This window comes from Melanotaenia boesemani, chromosome 20 (genome assembly GCF_017639745.1).
Source record: "Melanotaenia boesemani isolate fMelBoe1 chromosome 20, fMelBoe1.pri, whole genome shotgun sequence".
NCBI lineage: Eukaryota > Metazoa > Chordata > Actinopteri > Atheriniformes > Melanotaeniidae > Melanotaenia > Melanotaenia boesemani.
In genome coordinates, this window is record NC_055701.1 from 22,598,112 (window position 1) to 22,612,836 (window position 14,725).

The window sequence follows — 14,725 nt, forward strand, 5'->3', positions numbered from 1 at the left end:
AGCAGAGGCCAGGATGTGGTCACAGAGCAGCCTGCAGCTCCTTCTCTGTGCTGAGAAACGACGGAGGTGAAACTTTCCACTTCACCGCAACCTCCGGCTCTCTGGGTGCACCTGCATGTGTGCACAAACACCCCCACCAACACACACTCTGCACATCTCTGAGCAAACAGCTGGTAAAGCTTCTATTTCTGGGTCAACTGAAGCTAAAAAACGAACATGTGTCTGAACATGTAGGAAACAGCAGCTGTTTACTGTCATCTGGAGCAGAAATTTGTTCCTGAATGTTTTTGTGTTGATGCAGATTGAAACATATAAAATAAGTTGTGTTGTCCAAAGACAGCTGCCAGTGTTCAGCCAACTCAGCTGCATATCTGTAGCATTTAGTTTACGGTTATTTACAGAGTAAAGTAAAAACTTTTAAAGGCACTGGCATGTAACCTAAATATATAACATCATGAGATGATGAACACTCATAAAAGCATTAAAAGTAATAAGATGTGTTCTCCTCTTTTTCTGTGTTAATAACTACATGAAAACACAAAAAGTTAAATAATATTTAAAGGCCAGCTCAACAGGTTACTAAATTCTGGCTTCTAAAGTGTCCGACAGCAGGTTATTCCTACGTAGGCCCAACTTATTTTTCCTCTAAGAAAACATGTTTGTTCATGTTTGAAACAACATCTGTGTTCATTATATCTCCTCCTGTAAAGGCTGATCTTCTTAAAATCCTGTTTTTACATTAGAAAAAAGCTAAATCACACAAATTGAAACACCATCATCGAACAGGCTCTTGATCAAATATCATCATAAATACTTTAAAAACATAATTATTGTATTTTTAAATGAGACATATTTGAAATTGTTTAGCAGGTTTGCAATGAGCAAACTCAAACATCTTAACTCAACCTTAAATTTCACATTTTTATCACAAGAATTGCTTTTGGACCCAAACTAAGACAAAAACATCAGAGTCTAACAAAAATCCAACAAGTCACATAGTTTATTGATTATTTTAACCCCTCGTTGGAAGAGCTGTATGTCTGGACAGTGAATGAAAGTGAACTAGCAGATCAGATGGTTAGAGAACAAGAATGAAAACATTGTTATTTGTAGTAGCTGCAGCAGTGCAGTAAAGAAAGCTGGAAGGTTTTAGTTTAACAGCAGAAATGTTGAACCTGCAGACTGAGAATCAGAAACTCTGCAGCGAGACTCAGAAATTGTTCCACTCGTGTTTGGTTTCAAGCAGTTAAATGAGACGTTTGTTGTGTTAACGACTCCTTGTGGTGCAAAGTAAACATCACATCATTAGAATCATTTTTAATCAATAGGTTTTAAAGCATTTATTATCATGTGTACAGTAAAGAAACAGGTTTCCCTGCAGCTTGGAGACTCCATCTGCTGCTGAGTGGAGGCTGCACAAGCTCAGACATGAAAATCTTACTTTGCCGTCCACACTGAATAACACGAGAATTTATAATGAGTATGAAAGTATACAAATAGAAATAAAATAAAAAAATAAAAATATTTAACTACATAAAAACAACCAAACTAAATATTTCAAAGTTAAGGGAAGAAGGCTTGCAAGAAAACAAAAGCATAAAAATACTATTACTGGAAGAAAACACAAACAAATAAACATTTACATAAATGTGCAAACTGTTGGAGGTAGATAACAACATGTGCAAAACTGCCTGAAATTTTAAATGTGCAAAACTGTCAGTGATGAACAGTGTGATATATGTTTATATTAGTGCTGTGGTTCCCAACCTGGGTTCTGGGACACCCCGAGCGTGTCCCCCAAAGGGCCCATTGGGATTCATGTCTACACATTGTCCCTACTTTAAGATAAGTAAGGCTCTGTGTTGTTAATATAACTTTGGTTTTATGGAAGGACAGGATTCATCCAGACAAAGTTTTTACTATCAAATAATGACAAAACTAGAACAGGGTTGGAATTTACCTGCTAAATCTACAGTTTCCTCTACTATCATTTTACCATATTAACATCAAGTTGACTATTATAAAGAAGTTATTAGTTCACACGTCATCATTACTAAAGTTTTCTGGAGGAGATGAAACCTTTAACTCTTCAGTTTAAGGAACATTTAAACATTCCAGTTACTCTTCATGGGTTTTATATATCAAACCAACACATATCTGAAGCTGCACAGAGTAAATAAATAAATCCTGGTGAAGAATTCAGTTTAAAGCTGTTCTCTGGATGCTCATGATGGAGTTTAAAACTTTCACTGAACTCTACTGAAGACTGTCACATTAAACCATCAGTAAATATAATTTCTAAACAAATCTCATCACAGACAGAGTATGCTGATGCTTTAGTATCAGCGATGTAGAGCAGAGGTGCAGCAGTCTGTGTTAGTGATCTTTATTCTCTAAACACTCATTTTAAGTAAAATGTCTTTGAATTAGAGATAAAATCGATGGTGACAGCTACAGCTTTTGCATATTTAGTTTATAAATTAGATTTTGTTCAGCTGACAGCTTCATGGTATCCAACAAGGCAGCAGTCTGTCATTCACAAACTTAAATTCAGCGTTGAACTAAACTGGTGAATCTTTGGACAGAAACATCTCCTGTCTGCACAGTATTTTAATATTTGACTGGTACAAACAGAAGAAAAAAATCTCTGAAAAACTGAGCATTCATTCATTTCATCAGATATTTCTCTACACGAGTCTTTCTAACATAATCAAACTGGCTTTTCTGTGTTTCTGATTAAAGCAGCGCTATGTAACTTTCTGACCTTAAAATATGTTTCTGACTCATTTTGATGACACAGTGACTTTAATTCCTGGAGCCATCGTTGCCCTGCAGTGTCCTGAGACCGAGAAACTGAAATTCACAATGTTTTTTAAATCATTACAGCTGGGTTTTGCTTTTCACTCCACATCACACGCTAGCAACTAGATAACAACACACCAGTTCTTTTGAACACTGTGACGGATTTTTTTAAAGAAATACAAGAGGACATTATCAGAGGAAACGAGGAAGAGAAAGACAGAGACAGAGCGAGAGATTAGAGTCAACATCAAACTGGCTTTTACTGGCTGGAGAGATCTCAGAGAAGATAAAGGATGCAACACAGAAGAACTAATTAGATGCAGTTAGGGGCAACCTCACTGAGAAAATCTTCTCAAAGTTCAATAGTTCAGCTTTAAAATCAGAAATAATGTAGAGTGAGGTCCTGCAGGGGGAGCTCCAGGACCACTGCATCAATGATAGAGAAGAATCAAAGGTATTAAGATCACAGCACACACACACCTGCAGCTGTGTAATACATCTGTAACACAGCCTGAGAGTGGAACAGAACATGAACGTCTTATAACAAGGCCTGCTCACATCGTCTGACTTTCTGTTCTGGACATCAGATCATTAAAAACTTCAGTTTTAGCTAAAATAAAATGATGTTAACCAACCAAACAAACCAATAAAGGATCAATACAGAAACAATGAAAAAGAAATAAATTAGTTTTTTTTATCAGGATAATTGTTTATTATCTGGTTGTTGTTATAGTTTATGGTTTTGATTAGTTGTTTTTTCCTCATACATAATCTAAACACATGATCAGGTGTTAGAAATGACAGGAAACTGTTTTGGTCAAAATTCTGTCACATGATTTTTGTGTCACATAAAAAAAATGATCCTCTAGTTTTACAGCTGTGTTTACTTCAGTTCATCATCACATGTAACAAATGTGACCTTCTGATTGGTCCACATGATCAGAGAACGTCACACCCCGCACTGACACACCTTCCTGCATCTCTTCATCTCTGTGGAACTACACTGATAGATAACTGAGTTTTTAATCAGTTTTAGAACATGACTGCTATCAGACATGGTCTCCTCAGCTTGTTGGTGTTTTACTCTGGATGAAAGGTAAACATCTGGAACATCAGCAGATTGATTTCAGCGATTAGAAGATGAAAACATCTGTGAAACGATAAACTACCAGAATATTTACTGATGGTAACTTTGACTGTTGTCCACACAGGTCTGACTGATGGAGGTGATGTTAAGCAGACCCCCATACTGTGGAGGAAGAAGGGTGAAAATGCAACAATACTCTGTAACCACACGAAGGGTGCTACTTACTACCAGATGTACTGGTACAGCTACCAGAATTAATGCAAGACAAATCTAATAAAAAGTTTGGTTTCTGCTGTGATCACGCCCACTTACAGAGCACATGTTCATTTTCCTGACAGGAGGCTTTAAGAACAAGAGAGATCAGATCATCTGCTGACACACTGAGAATATGCTGCACAGTCACAGAGAAATTATCACTGAACAAAACAACAAGAACAGCATGAACTTCATTCTATTAATATTTGCTTTCAACACTGCGCTGGTTTCAGGTGAAAACAATTTTATTACTAGTTTGAAAAATCACTTTAGGCTACTCTGATAATTTAATGAATAATATTGTTGTTTTTCTCCTCTTTAATACAGGATCCTCTCTCAGTGACCTCGTCCACCAGACTCCTCAATATATTCATGCAAATCCAGGAGGAACAGCTAAAATCACCTGTTCTCATAGTATCCATAGGTAAAAGTCATCAGAACAACAAATCTGCTGTATTTTAGGACAGAGATAAAACAAACATGTTTTTCTGAAGGGAGGCATGCATGTTATGTGTATGAATGAGTCCATTTAAGAGAAATTATGTTCAGGTGTGTGTTTTTACATTTGTTTTGTGTCTTTTTTTTTTTTTTTTTTAACTGACGTTTTTTATTAACTTTTCATTTTATACATACATACAAAGAACAAACACACATAACACATAAACATACATAAACAGCACGGTTGTACCCAACAAAATAAAATGGCATATAATCATTTGGTAGTGGAAAGTCTGTCATGAGATCTGATAAATGACATAAAACGACACCATATTTGGCTTGTTTTAACCTGGGCATTATTTACCTTTGCAATTAAAGATTCAAAAGAAGCAGTCTCTGTCATAAGTTTAATCCAATCCTCATTCTGAGGCCTGTGGGGACTTTTCCAGTTCCTCCGAATCAATCTTGCAGCCACAATAAATCCAGCCACCACAAGTCCGAACATTTCTTTTGTAAACCCAGGGGGCATGAGAGAGCTATCTCCCAACAGACACAGTTGGGGTGATCTAGGTATGGATAACCCAGTCCACTTCTCCAGATTTATAATGACTTCAGTCCAAAAAGAAAACACCAAAGGACATTCCCAGAAAACATGAAGATATGTACCAACATTATTGCCACATTTCCAACATTTATTATCTTGCAGTAGAACCATTTTAAACATTTTTGATGATGTATAATAATACTGGTGTACAATCTTGTAATGAATAAATTTACTTCTGGCATCTCTTGTAGCCCAGCCTATGTTTGAAATTATATCATTCCATACATCTTCGCTAATCACTATATTCAGGTCCCTCTGCCATATTAATCTCAGACTATTAGAATAGAATAGAATAGAATAGAATAGAATAGAATAGAATAGAAATACTTTATTAATCCCTTCGGAGAGCCCTCAGGGAAATTTGGGTACCAGCAAACAAAGCCCTTCTTGTTGTCCTAAAAGTTTTTTATAAATTACTGATGCAGAATGTAAATTACTAGGCGAGTTTAACCAGTCCTTGATAATATTTTCTTTCTGCACCAGTTTTAGATCAAGGGCAGAGTTCACACTACTCCTAAGTTGTAAGTACTTCCAAAAATCCCCTTTATCTGTCATAGTGAAAACTTCTTTTAAAAGACTAAATGGCAAAAATACATCATCCTTGTATAAATTCTCTATTTTTTGTACATCTTTCTCAAGCCATTTACGCCACAAGAAGGGAGATTTTCCTACACGAATTGCCGGATTATTCCAGATTGAGGAAATGAATTGTTTATAAGGGCAGATTTCAGGTATTTTATGTGCTCTGGTCCAGGCCCATTTTGAATGCAGCAAAATTGGGTCCTGCTGCATTGTGCCAATAGATTTTTGAGAGAGGAGCTGAATGACATTAAAAGGAGCTGATAAAATTTTCTCAACCTTAACCCACCCTAGACTCGAATCTGGTGTTTTCCAATGTCTACTCAATTTACTCATTTCGAATGCAATGTTGTATAGCTCTAAATCTGGAAGTGCCAGACCTCCACTGTCTTTTAAAGCGCATAAGTTTTGTGTCTTTTTTTAATGTAAAGCACTTTGTGCTACTTTTTGTATGAAAAGTGCTTTGTAAATAAAATATGATTTTATTGATTTGATGGTTGCTGTTCTTGTTGGTGTGATAAAAACCAATCAGTCTAACAGTGAGATGCTTTATCTTTAGCCTTCTTTCATATCTTTTCTTCTTATCACACTATTCAGATTAAATCTCCATGACTATTTCTGTCAGGAGATAAAAAACCTGTTGTGACATCTCAGTGGATGAGAAACATGTGGATGTGTAATGATGCTTTTTAACCACATGAGGGAGGTAGAGACTAAAAAAATGGAACAAACTAATAAAATGACATTCTCCTGTATTTTAAAGTGATTTTAGCCAGACCGAATAATTCTATTTGTGTGAACTGCACGAACCACCATTCTCACTCTCTAAAGCAGCAACATCCCCACTCAACAGAACAACAGATATACACGCTGTCAATATAGTAAAATACCAGTATTCAATGATAGCACTGTTAATACAGTCAATACTGACAAAAATAAAGACAAAAGGACAAATGAATTGTTAAATATCTACATTGACTGTGTTTCAATACACCTATATATTTGTTTAACTTGGTGAGTTCAGTTCATACATTTTAAAATGAACTAGTTCAGTTCATAATTTAAATTTTTGAACTAAGCTCACAGTTTTAAAAATGAACTACTTCATAGTTATTCTTTTCCAATATGTTGCTGTAAGCTAATATCCTCAAAATACTGGCATATTCCTCTTGCTGTCATCCATTCAGTCCACACTCGTAGCCAGCTGCAGCTTTCACCCCTACAGTATAAAAACATGAGGAAAAACTTGCCTGATTGGTCTTTTTTTAATGAGGAATTATCAGAGGTAGGAACCCAGCTGAGGTAGGAAACAAAGGATGTAGCTCAAAGTGCAATATTTAAAGTGCAAAACATTTAAACATTATTTATCTTTTCATTAAGTCACTTTTCATTTTTTTGTGATGTATTTTTTCTGACTTGTTTGTCCAAAGAAAAGTTCTATAACTTGGGTCATAAAAGTGCAATATTCAGCCCAAATGAATAAGTAAATACCAAAACAAAACAAACAAAAAAAAAGACATGCAAGAACATATGTCTTGCATTTGTCAAGTTTATGAAAGCTGAGGGTTCCTCTTTAATTAAAGGCTACAGGTCTCCGACAATATAGTGCAAAAGGTTTTCCAGATGAAGACAACAGAGCTGCTGCTACTGTATGCCGTTATTTAGTTTTGGGTGGGAGCAGACCCGGCTGCAGAAACAAATTAGAGGGGGGGCATCACACTTATTCAGGGGGGCATACTTTTTCAACCTACATTTTATATGACTTAGGATGAACAGTGGCTCTGCGGCTACTCCTACAGTATTAACAAATCATTTTCTCCCACTAGAAAAAGGAAAGTTCATCCTAAAATATAAATACACACACACACACACACACACACACACACACATATATATATATATATATATATATATATATATATATATATATATAAAACAAACAAAATACCATAGTGAAGTGCTGAGTCCATTTAATAAACTCAAAACTCAAGAACAGCAACAGGGTCTGGGTCATACAGAGAGCAGCACCATACAGCTTCACTTCTCTTTTAAAAATAAGCAAAATCTGAACACTGGATCAAACATTCAAGCTGGGCAAGGTAGCTACAGCAGCTAGGGAGCACAAGGAGCAGCACCAAGCAGTATGACTCATCTGCATGATGGAATAAACGTGAGTAACGTTGTCAACAACAACATAAGCACCGAGCTCCCTAGCTGCTGTAGCTAACCCTCCTAGCATGACTGTTTACTCCAGTGTTACTGCTGACAACGGTCCTTATGTTTCCATTAGAAGTGGAGCTCTATGGCACTGCTTCCTGCTCGCTCACGCCTGTCCGTCTTGTAGTTTTTGGAAATATGCTCATGCCGATGACGGCAAAAAGCAGCTAATCTCAGCAGCCGGACCGGTGAGCGTAATCGTTTGACCTAATGACCCGCCCCCCTCCGTTTGTAATTGGCTAACATGTTGCCTTTGTTCATTGGTTGGATTGTAGGATTGACACATCAAGATAGATAGTTTGAAAGGAAGATGGATACTCCGATTAAAAAAACAAAACCCAGACCCAAATAAAATAACGAAAAACTGCTTTTAGTCCAGGGCGGGCATAGCTGAGTCCATGGGCGGGCACGGCCCCCCAATGCCCGCCCATGCCGACGGGTCTGGGTGGGAGACAATCTGCTTTAGCTCGCCGTTGCCAAGTCTTTAGCTCTCTGTACTCTCCCTCAGGATATGAGCATCATGAACATAGCCCAGCCACTTCACGACACAGTTTGTGATGGTGAGGTCAGGGTCGCCCACAAGTTGGATGTTGATGATGTGCCTCCCCTTCTCAGATGAGGAAACCTGAACAGTCTTTGTTTTGTTAACAAGTGGACATTGAGCCTTTTTTCTTTAAGATGTTTTCACACTATCCACAATGTAGGTGGACATGTACTTGTTTTATATGTGTTGTGGCTCCTAAGAGGTGTTAGGGCTGGGCGATTAATAGAATTTTAATCGCAATTACGATATGGGTTTTCAACGATCATAAAAATGAAATGGTCCGATTATTTTTGTCCTTCACAGTTTCCTCCCGTGCTGTTCTCAGTTGCTAATCGAGCGCCGCAGGCATTGCAGCGCTCTGGTGCAGACTCCTCCCACAGCCCCGACTGCTTTAGTTTTATTCAGCGCGAGTTGCAAACACCTTGCTAGTTATGGGCTGGACACACGGGAGGCGACGTCGCTCCTTCTCCTTCATTTTCTATCGAACTTGCGCGATGAGGCGGAAATCGCTGCCTCCTCCAGCCAAGCGACAGGCACCTGTCGTGCATTCTATGGAGAAATAAAACCCACTATTTAAGAAGATCTCAATTAACTAGAGAATACAATGAAGGTGGCATTAAAGCTTTAGATTTTGAGGCCTTAATTGGTTCTTTTAGAGTAAACTGGTTAAAAACTTTTTTTTCACTCCCCAACTCCATGTGGTTTCATATTCCTAGAGCTTTATTCAGAAGAATTGGTGGCTTAGACCTGCTGCTCAGATTTGACTATGACCTAACCAAAATTCCTATCCAGTTATCCAAATTCCACGAACAAGTCTTGCACTTTTGGAAAATGATATTCACTCACAACTTTACCCCACATGGTTCTGTGCTTTGGAATAACAGGGCAATATTAATTAATAGGAAATCAGTCCTTCTAACCGAATGGTACGTGAAAGGTATTCTGTTTATAACTGACTTGATGGATGACAGTGGTGCTTTGTTAGACTATAAGAAATTGGTAGAAAAGTTTGACCTGGTCTGTACTCTTAAAGAATACCAAAAAATTTGTAAAGCAATTCCTGTTGCCCTAATTAATCTTATCCAAAATACACTAATGTACTCTAATGTCACTTCAACCTGACCTGAACTAATAATAGGAGACTACGGTAACTTAACCAATAAAAAATGCAACAACTTTGTTCTGACTGCTGCATTCAGATCTAAACTGTTCAGCGATTATAACAGAAAATCAGCTGCAGTAGAGTCAGCCATAGCAGGAAATGCTTTCTCAAAATTCATTAAATGGCCAGTTCCACCGAAGGTCAAAGAGATTCATTTTAAAATCTGTCATAAAATTTATCCGGTAGCTGACTTTCTACACAAGCGGTTTAATTTTGATCTAGCTGGCTGTTTTTTTTGTGATCACCCTGTAGAAACCTTGGAACATCTTTTCTTTACTTGTCCCATTTCTACTAAATTTTGGAGTGACATTAGAAACTGGCTGTCTTTAAAAATAACAAACATCCCTGAATTCACCTCAAGCTTTGTGTTATATTACATGAACGATCTTGATAACAAAATAACTGATGTAGTGAATATTGTCTTGGTGCTTGCTAAATACCACAGACATTGCAGTAAATGGAGGAGCTCTGTCCCATGTTTTAAGCATTTTTTGAATGACTTCAAACTTTATTACTCCTCATTGAGGTGTCTCAAATCCAAATATGCCCAAAAAATTGCCTCAAATGTCTCCAAATTTCTTTTGTTTTGATAATTGCTCCTCTTATTATTGCCTTACATTACTGGTTGTAACTCATATTGTCCCATTTTCTGTTCTTTTCCCTTCTGTCACTATATTGCATTGTTTAATGTACCTCTACATGATGTTGTACTGTACCTTATTCTATTCAATAAAAAAAAAAAAAAAAAAAAAAAGGCACCTGTCGTGCATGTGAAATGTTGCGCTCGTGCACGCAGATGTGTATACGGAAGCTTGCGATGCGACACAAGAAAATAGAACAATGTTCTATTTTTGTAAGTCGCGATTAAATAATCCACCAGCTCCCAGAGTCACAGAGAGACAAACGTTATAAACAAACAGAATGTTTTTCTCGTTTAACACAGCAAACAATCTGGGATTTAAGAAACTTATCAACACTTTGACAAATGGCATCACTGCCATCTCAATACCATTTTAGTGGAGTGTCTCTCCTGCCCTGTATGATGAGTGTGGTGAGGGTGTTGTGAAAGACGGACCTGTGGTCAAGCCGTATAGAAATGTCTCGCTACCTTTTATTGACGCGGATTTCAACGTGAAAACGAAATGTTTTTTTTCCAGATCACACCTGGCAGACCATAGCTGCTGGTCTGAGACAAACAATAGCAACGGGGACCTGGTAGAAAGAAACTAGTCTGTCTTACCACAGTAAACACTTAAAATGTCTTAATGACCCCCCCCCCCCCCCCCCCCCCCCCAACTCTCTCTTTCTCTAATCGTGTTAAATAATCGAGATCTCAATTTCAATCAAAATAATCGTGATTATCATTTTTCCCATAATCGAGCAGCCCTAAGGGGTGTCATACAATCGTAAGTCGAAGTGGATGTTTATGGTTTCTGTGTGTTGTCTAACAAAAATAAATCACTTGATGTGACCCCATACCGTCTCTTCTACCTGTTGTTCTTCACATAGCCGGAAGCCCACATTGATTTACATGCTGGAAATCCGGATTTGGTAATTCTGAAAAACGGGATTCTGGATCAGGATGATCCAATCCTATTTTGCTTTGAACAATTGGGGTGAAAGTAAGCTGGATTACATGTATTTTGAGAGTATTTGCTTACAGCTTTGTTAGACTATAATTTCTTATAGTCTAACAAAGCACCACTGTCATCCATCAAGTCAGTTATAAACAGAATACCTTTCACGTACCATTCGGTTAGAAGGACTGATTTCCTATTAATTAATATTGCCCTGTTATTCCAAAGCACAGAACCATGTGGGGTAAAGTTGTGAGTGAATATCATTTTCCAAAAGTGCAAGACTTGTTCGTGGAATTTGGATAACTGGATAGGAATTTTGGTTAGGTCATAGTCAAATCTGAGCAGCAGGTCTAAGCCACCAATTCTTCTGAATAAAGCTCTAGGAATATGAAACCACATGGAGTTGGGGAGTGAAAAAAAAGTTTTTAACCAGTTTACTCTAAAAGAACCAATTAAGGCCTCAAAATCTAAAGCTTTAATGCCACCTTCATTGTATTCTCTAGTTAATTGAGATCTTCTTAAATAGTGGGTTTTATTTCTCCATAGAATGCACGACAGGTGCCTGTCGCTTGGCTGGAGGAGGCAGCGATTTCCGCCTCATCGCGCAAGTTCGATAGAAAATGAAGGAGAAGGAGCGACGTCGCCTCCCGTGTGTCCAGCCCATAACTAGCAAGGTGTTTGCAACTCGCGCTGAATAAAACTAAAGCAGTCGGGGCTGTGGGAGGAGTCTGCACCAGAGCGCTGCAATGCCTGCGGCGCTCGATTAGCAACTGAGAACAGCACGGGAGGAAACTGTGAAGGACAAAAATAATCGGACCATTTCATTTTTATGATCGTTGAAAACCCATATCGTAATTGCGATTAAAATTCTATTAATCGCCCAGCCCTAACACCTCTTAGGAGCCACAACACATATAAAACAAGTACATGTCCACCTACATTGTGGATAGTGTGAAAACATCTTAAAGAAAAAAGGCTCAATGTCCACTTGTTAACAAAACAAAGACTGTTCAGGTTTCCTCATCTGAGAAGGGGAGGCACATCATCAACATCCAACTTGTGGGCGACCCTGACCTCACCATCACAAACTGTGTCGTGAAGTGGCTGGGCTATGTTCATGATGCTCATATCCTGAGGGAGAGTACAGAGAGCTAAAGACTTGGCAACGGCGAGCTAAAGCAGATTGTCTCCCACCCAGACCCGTCGGCATGGGCGGGCATTGGGGGGCCGTGCCCGCCCATGGACTCAGCTATGCCCGCCCTGGACTAAAAGCAGTTTTTCGTTATTTTATTTGGGTCTGGGTTTTGTTTTTTTAATCGGAGTATCCATCTTCCTTTCAAACTATCTATCTTGATGTGTCAATCCTACAATCCAACCAATGAACAAAGGCAACATGTTAGCCAATTACAAACGGAGGGGGGCGGGTCATTAGGTCAAACGATTACGCTCACCGGTCCGGCTGCTGAGATTAGCTGCTTTTTGCCGTCATCGGCATGAGCATATTTCCAAAAACTACAAGACGGACAGGCGTGAGCGAGCAGGAAGCAGTGCCATAGAGCTCCACTTCTAATGGAAACATAAGGACCGTTGTCAGCAGTAACACTGGAGTAAACAGTCATGCTAGGAGGGTTAGCTACAGCAGCTAGGGAGCTCGGTGCTTATGTTGTTGTTGACAACGTTACTCACGTTTATTCCATCATGCAGATGAGTCATACTGCTTGGTGCTGCTCCTTGTGCTCCCTAGCTGCTGTAGCTACCTTGCCCAGCTTGAATGTTTGATCCAGTGTTCAGATTTTGCTTATTTTTAAAAGAGAAGTGAAGCTGTATGGTGCTGCTCTCTGTATGACCCAGACCCTGTTGCTGTTCTTGAGTTTTGAGTTTATTAAATGGACTCAGCACTTCACTATGGTATTTTGTTTGTTTTATATATATATATATATATATATATATATATATATATATATATATATGTGTGTGTGTGTGTGTGTGTGTGTGTGTGTGTATTTATATTTTAGGATGAACTTTCCTTTTTCTAGTGGGAGAAAATGATTTGTTAATACTGTAGGAGTAGCCGCAGAGCCACTGTTCATCCTAAGTCATATAAAATGTAGGTTGAAAAAGTATGCCCCCCTGAATAAGTGTGATGCCCCCCCTCTAATTTGTTTCTGCAGCCGGGTCTGCTCCCACCCAAAACTAAATAACGGCATACAGTAGCAGCAGCTCTGTTGTCTTCATCTGGAAAACCTTTTGCACTATATTGTCGGAGACCTGTAGCCTTTAATTAAAGAGGAACCCTCAGCTTTCATAAACTTGACAAATGCAAGACATATGTTCTTGCATGTCTTTTTTTTTGTTTGTTTTGTTTTGGTATTTACTTATTCATTTGGGCTGAATATTGCACTTTTATGACCCAAGTTATAGAACTTTTCTTTGGACAAACAAGTCAGAAAAAATACATCACAAAAAAATGAAAAGTGACTTAATGAAAAGATAAATAATGTTTAAATGTTTTGCACTTTAAATATTGCACTTTGAGCTACATCCTTTGTTTCCTACCTCAGCTGGGTTCCTACCTCTGATAATTCCTCATTAAAAAAAGACCAATCAGGCAAGTTTTTCCTCATGTTTTTATACTGTAGGGGTGAAAGCTGCAGCTGGCTACGAGTGTGGACTGAATGGATGACAGCAAGAGGAATATGCCAGTATTTTGAGGATATTAGCTTACAGCAACATATTGGAAAAGAATAACTATGAAGTAGTTCATTTTTAAAACTGTGAGCTTAGTTCAAAAATTTAAATTATGAACTGAACTAGTTCATTTTAAAATGTATGAACTGAACTCACCAAGTTAAACAAATATATAGGTGTATTGAAACACAGTCAATGTAGATATTTAACAATTCATTTGTCCTTTTGTCTTTATTTTTGTCAGTATTGACTGTATTAACAGTGCTATCATTGAATACTGGTATTTTACTATATTGACAGCGTGTATATCTGTTGTTCTGTTGAGTGGGGATGTTGCTGCTTTAGAGAGTGAGAATGGTGGTTCGTGCAGTTCACACAAATAGAATTATTCGGTCTGGCTAAAATCACTTTAAAATACAGGAGAATGTCATTTTATTAGTTTGTTCCATTTTTTTAGTCTCTACCTCCCTCATGTGGTTAAAAAGCATCATTACACATCCACATGTTTCTCATCCACTGAGATGTCACAACAGGTTTTTTATCTCCTGACAGAAATAGTCATGGAGATTTAATCTGAATAGTGTGATAAGAAGAAAAGATATGAAAGAAGGCTAAAGATAAAGCATCTCACTGTTAGACTGATTGGTTTTTATCACACCAACAAGAACAGCAACCATCAAATCAATAAAATCATATTTTATTTACAAAGCACTTTTCATACAAAAAGTAGCACAAAGTGCTTTACATTAAAAAAAGACACAAAACTTAT

At 37.9% G+C, this 14,725-nt stretch overlaps 1 long non-coding RNA gene across 1 annotated transcript; it reads left to right on the forward strand.

Moving 5' to 3' along the window:
• The first annotated feature begins 4,030 nt into the window (after positions 1 to 4,030).
• LOC121630639 lies at positions 4,031 to 4,681 on the forward strand. The gene is made up of 3 exons (XR_006008562.1): positions 4,031 to 4,128; positions 4,228 to 4,377; positions 4,472 to 4,681. It is a non-coding gene; the product is annotated as an uncharacterized LOC121630639 (long non-coding RNA).
• The last annotated feature ends 10,044 nt before the right edge of the window (positions 4,682 to 14,725 follow it).